We start from the raw sequence: 6598 nt of genomic DNA on the forward strand, positions 1-6598 counted from the left end.
TTTATCCCATTCATCTCAATTGGCTCTTATTGCCGGTGCTTAGATATGGTGATAGGAGCTTTAGAAATGCTGACAGAGATGGGAGCATAATTAGATGTCAACATTATTAACCTATTTACTGCTGATCATTGTATCAAAACCAGCTGACTAATGTGCTTAATCCTGTGCAGCTGAATGTATTTTTCATGTCCTGACATTCCATAGGAATAAGTCTGCAAGTTTAGATATAGCTATATATCATATGGTTGCCTGAATAATTGAGGGTTTTTTTTCTATTTTTCTTAAAAATTGGAATTAAAACATGATAAAGTGAGAGACAAGCTTCCAAACTACACAGAGCTCTTCCTCAAGTCAGGCTCTGTGTATCTCGAAAGCTTGTCTCTTTCACCAACAGAAGTTGGTCCAATAAAAGATATTACTTCACCTACCTTGTATCTCTAATATCCTGGGACCAACAGGGCTACAACAACACTGCATATATTTATAGGGTATTCAGTTTTAAAATGTTTGATATTCATAATGTGGCTTGAAGAATTTTGTACATTTCTTATCGAACTTGGCTCAAAAAAGTAAACTTAGTTCACTTTAATAACCTGATAAGTAATTCTGAGCTTTCCTTGTGTCTTACATCATCTGGTTTTGAGTCAAACCAATTAGAATAGAAAAAGACAAAGGCTCTAGATGTTCAGAGGTGCTGAGAACCCCCAATTCTAACTGTCAACAGTGGGAGGTCGGGTACTCAGCACCTTTGAAAATCAAGTCCAAAATACTTGCTGAAATTGTGAAAATTTAGAGGTGAAAATCTTTCCCTACAGATTTTACTAAAGCACTCTACATACTTCTGTTATCCCAGATGAACAACACTGCACACAGACATCCATTAATAAAGCACCATTTCTAAAAGCAATCTCATCAGCAGCATTACCTTCTAAAACAAAATTGTATTATTTTTAATGCATTTGCAAGGCACTCATCACCATAAGCACAAATTTGTTCACCCACCTATTACCAAACAGAATTGCTCCTTGTGATCTTGTAGCAATTAAAAACTTCTCTCACTAGTGTGTGGAGAACAGACTCCAATAGTATGAAGATTGATATTTTATCTCTTAATTAAAGTTCTTTATACCTTTTGGTACTTTGAAGAAAATATAAAAAAGAATGCAGGAGGAAAATACCTAATCACTGAAGGATTTCCTAATGTCGTTACTTTTTTTCCCATCATGAATGGTATATAAAAATATTGTATTTGAAATTACTGAATAAAAGAAGTGGATGGGAGGCACTAATGTGCAGCCAGCTACATCGTATGCATTTATTCAATTTGGTTCCATGCCCTGAATTTCCCCTTTAGTTTGACTGACAAAGTAGAATTGTTATATTAGCTCATCTCCCCTTTCATCTTCTTCTCCATTTCACTCCCTTTTACATTTTATTCAGTGAAACTCCGGCTGACCAATAAGGTTTCCTTTAGTTTCCCTCACCTATCCACTTCCCAGCTAACTATTTGGGGTTTCAATAGTTCTCTCATTAACACCTTTCTGACCTCACAGCAGAAACCTGGAGTGAACCCAAAGCCAATACGCCTAAATTTGTGTACAGTGCCATTTTACTATGCACAGGCTTGGGGTATGTCTACACTACGGGATTAATCCGAATTTAGATAATTCGGATTTGAGAAACAGGTTGTATAAAGTCGAAATGAGTGCGGCCACACTAGCACAGTAATTCGGTGGTGTGCGTCCAAGTACCGGGGCTAGCGTCGATTTCTGCACCGTTGCACTGTGGGTAGCAAATCCATAGCTATCCCATAGTTCCCGCAGTCTCCCGCGCCCATTGGGATTGTGGGTTAAGATCCCAGTGCCTGATGGGACAAAAAACATCGTCGCAGGTGGTTCTGGGTACAGTCTCACTTCCTCCCTCCCTCCCTCCCTGCATGAAAGCAACGGACGGCAGACAACCATTTTCGCGCCCTTTTTCCTGGGTGGGTGAACACTGCAGACTCCATACCACGGCAAGCATGGAGCCCGCTGAGGTCAAGACAGCACTCATGAATATTGCAAACACCTCGCGCGTTCTCGTGGAGTTTATGCTCAGCCAGGACCAGAAAAACGAGGAGAGGAGGCAGCGGCGGCGGCAGCATGATGAGGACATGGACACAGACACGGATACAGAATTCAGTGAAACCACAGGCCCCGGTGCTTTGGAGATCATGTTGTTAATGGGGCAGATTCTATCCATGGAACGCCGATTCTGGGCCCGGGAGACAAGCACAGACTGGTGGGACCGCATAGTGTTGCAGGTCTGGGACGATTCCCAGTGGCTGCGGAACTTTCGCATGCGTAAGGGCACTTTCATGGAACTTTGTGACTTGCTGTCCCCTGCCCTGAAACGCCAGAATACCAAGATGAGAGCAGCCCTCACAGTTGAGAAGCGCGTGGCGATAGCCCTGTGGAAGCTTGCAACGCCAGACAGCTACCGGTCAGTCGGGAATCAATTTGGAGTGGGCAAATCTACTGTGGGGGCTGCTGTGATGCAAGTAGCCAAAGCAATCACTCAGGTGCTGCTACGAAAGTTAGTGACTCTGGGAAATGTGCAGGCTATAGTGGATGGTTTTGCTGCAATGGGATTCCCTAACTGTGGTGGGGCAATAGACGGAACCCATATCCCTATCTTGGCACCGGAGCACCAAGCCACCGAGTACATAAACCGCAAGGGGTACTTTTCAATGGTGCTGCAAGCACTTGTGGATCACAAGGGACGTTTCACCAACATCAACGCGGGCTGGGCGGGAAGGGTTCATGACGCTCGCGTCTTCAGGAACACTACTCTGTTTAAAGGGCTGCAGCAAGGGACTTACTTTCCGGACCAGAAAATAACCGTTGGGGATGTTGAAATGCCCATAGTTATTCTTGGGGACCCAGCCTACCCCTTAATGCCATGGCTTATGAAGCCATACACAGGCAGCCTGGACAGGAGTCAGGAGCTGTTTAACTACAGGCTAAGCAAGTGCAGAATGGTGGTAGAATGTGCATTTGGCCGTTTAAAAGGCCGCTGGCGTTCATTATTGACTCGCTCTGACCTCAGCCAAAGAAATCTCCCCATTGTTATTTCTGCTTGCTGTGTGCTCCACAATCTCTGTGAAAGTAAGGGGGAGACCTTTATGGCGGGGTGGGAGGCTGAGGCAAATCGCCTGGCTGCTGATTACGCGCAGCCAGACACCAGGGCGATTAGAAGATCACACCATGAAGCGCTGTGCATCAGAGAAGCTTTGAAAACCAGTTTCATGGCTGGCCAGGCTACCGTGTGAAATATCTGTTTTTCTCCTTCATGAAAACCCGCCCCCTTTATTGACTGATTTTCTGTAAGGAACCCACCCTGCCCCTTCCCCCAGCTTTCTTTCAAACCAAATAAAGTCACTATCATTTAAAAATCATTTATTCTTTATTAATAGATTAGAAAAAGAGGGAGGGAACCCGGGTGGTATTTGGGAGGAGGATTGCTGGGAAGGAAAAAGCCACAAAGAAAAGGTTAAAAAAATGACAGCCTTTTGCTTGGGCTGTCTACTGGGGTGGAATGGGAAGGTGTACGGAGCCTCCCCCCCCGTGTTCTTACACGTCTGGGTGAGGAGGATACGGAACATGGGGAGGGGGGAGGGTGGAACAGGGGCTGAAGCGGCAGTCTGTTTTCCAGCAGCCGTTCCTGAACCTCCACCAGACGCCGGAGCAGCCCCAGCGTTGCATCCTTCATCCTCTGGTCTTCCTGCCGCCATCTCTCATCTCGATCGTCTCTCCTCTCCTCACGTTGGTCCCTCCTCTCCTCACGTTGGTCCCTCCTCTCCTCACGTTCACTGACTTCTTTCCTATACTTTGAAACTGTTTCCTTCCACTCATTCAGATGAGCTCTGTCACTCCTGCTGGATTGCATAATTTCAGAAAACATGTCCTCCCGCGTCTTCTTCTTACGACGCCTTATCTGTGATAACCTTCGGGATGGAGGAGGGAGGCTTGAGGAATTTGCAGCTGCTGTAGGGAGGGGAAAAAAGAGAGAATTGTTTTAAAAGCTACATTTTGCAGAACAATGCTTATACTCTTTCACGGTGACCAACACTGTTCACATTACATAGCACATGTGATTTCTGTGCAAGGTCGCATTTTGCCTCTTAATGCTGAGTGCCTGTGACTTTGCTGCTAGAGATCAATCACAGGTCTGGGCAACAGAGGTTCACGTTCCAGCAACAGAATTCGGCTTGCATGCGGCCATGGTAAGCTTCAGCGCCGTCCGTGCTTTCCAACATACCAAGCATAGCTTGTAGAGTGCTGCAGAAGCCTGGCCAATCTCAGCCAGTTGGGGGGGGGGGCAGTGTGGTGGTGCTTGTCTGGGCCCCTTCAGGCAAGTAGAGTGCTGCGGTTTTTCTGTTAACATTCAGCAGCACCAGAAAACAAACTAACCCTGCAGGAAGATCCCTGCAGGCACCAAACTACCCCCCCCCCCCGCCGCCCCCCCCCCCCCTCTCCATGAATTCTCTGGGATGATCACGGTACCCTCCCCCCACCGCGTGGCTGGTAACAGGGAAGATCCCTGCTAGCCAAACGCGAAAAACTCAGGGCCAATTTCCCATCTGCGCTTGGCTAACTGCAGGGAAGGATTTATTTTCCGCCACAGGCAAACAGCCCAGTAGGAATGGCCACCTCTGTCCCCTTAATTAAGTTCCCGTATTTCAACCAGGTTACCAGGAGTGATATCACTCTCCTGAGGATTACACAACAAGATAAAGAACGGATGTTGCTTGAATGCCAGCAAACACCGGGACCATACGCTGCCAGGCTTTGTCAGGCAATGATACCAGATTACTTGCTGCAAGCATGGCGTGGTCAAGTGTCCTACCATGGAGGAGGGAATAAAGATGCACTGCCCAGAAACCTTCTGGCAAGGCTTTCGGAGTACCTCCAGGAGAGCTTCATTGAGATGTCCCTGGAGGATTTCCGCTCCATCCCCATACACGTTAACAGACTTTTCCAGTAGCTACAGACTTTTCCAGTAGCTGAACTGACCGCGAATGCAAAGTCAGGCAAAGTAATCATTAAAAACCGTTTGCTTTTAAAACAAGTTTTATATTTTAAAAGGTAAACTCACCTGAGGTCCCTTCCATGGGGTCAGAGTCTTGGGTACTGGCTTGGGAGGGTTGGGAGGGTACTTCAGTCAGGGTGAGAAAAAGATCCTGGCTGTTGGGGAGAAGGGAGTGCTGTGTGCTCTCTGCAAGCTCATCCTCCTCCTCCTCCTCCTCCTCCTCTACCCCCTCGGCAGAATCCTCAGGCGTCGAGACTATCCCCGACCCAGAATCCACGAACAAAGGTGGGGTAGTGGTGGCAGCCCCCCCTAGAATTGCATGCAGCTCGGCGTAGTAGCGGCATGTCCGTGGCTCTGACCCGGAGCGACCGTTTGCCTCCTTTGTTTTTTGATAGGCTTGTCTGAGCTCCTTGACCTTCACGCGGCACTGCTCAGAGTCCCTATTGTGGCCTCTCTCCATCATGCCCTTGGAGATTTTTTCAAAAGTTTTTGCATTTCGTCTTTTAGAACGAAGTTCTGCAAGCACTGAATCCTCTCCCCATACAGCGATCAGATCCAGTACCTCCCTCACGGTCCATGCTGGTGCTCTTTTTCGATTATCAGCCTGCATGGTTACCTGTGCTGATGAGGTATCTGTGGTCACCTGTGCTCTCCACGCTGGGCAAACAGGAAATGAAGTTCAAATGTTCGCGGGGCTTTTCCTGTCTACCTGGCCAGTGCATCCGAGTTCGGATTGCTGTCCAGAGCGGTCACAATGATGCACTGTGGGATAGCTCCCGGAGGCCAATACCATCGAATTGCGGCCACACTAACCCTAATTCGAATTGCTAAAATCGATTTTGGCGCTACTCCGCTCGTTGGGGTGGAGTACAGAAATCGATTTAAAGGGCCCTTTACATCGAATTAAATGGCGTCGTTGTGTGGACGGTTACAGGGTTAATTCGAATTAAAGCTGATAAATCCGAATTAAAGTCGTAGTGTAGACCAGGCCTTGGTTGTACCACATGAGGATTTCACGTGACACACCATTTTGAGAGGGGCATGGAGATACAGAAAGGCACAGGGTTCCCCTAATTCAATACCAAATTTATCCTCCGTACACACCTAAGTAGTTATAACATAGTATGAGAAACTGAAACATAATTTAAATCTTTCTTAATCATCTTTAAATACAAGAAGCCAACATACCAACTTTGCTCACCAAAAGGTTTGCAGTCTAAGAAAAGATGGTACTTTGCTAAAAATCGAACCAAGGAAGTTTCTAATAAGGTGTTTCTAAAGAGTTTGCACGTTGGTGTTCACATTTATTCTCAGTTGCTTCAGATCAATTTGCTTACTAGTCAAAACCTAACTGCCAGCACTGCAAGTTCAACTAGGTAAATGAAATCTAGGTGCGTTGTATCTGCTGCATATATTATCACCAATTATAATAATTCTGCATCCAAAACTTAGCTGCCAGGTTTTTTTGATGATGCAGAATAAATTATTGCATGTTCTTCCTATGTTCTATTGAGTAATAAAACATGTT

Source organism: Trachemys scripta, chromosome 14 (assembly GCF_013100865.1).
Source record: "Trachemys scripta elegans isolate TJP31775 chromosome 14, CAS_Tse_1.0, whole genome shotgun sequence".
Taxonomy (NCBI): Eukaryota; Metazoa; Chordata; order Testudines; family Emydidae; genus Trachemys; species Trachemys scripta.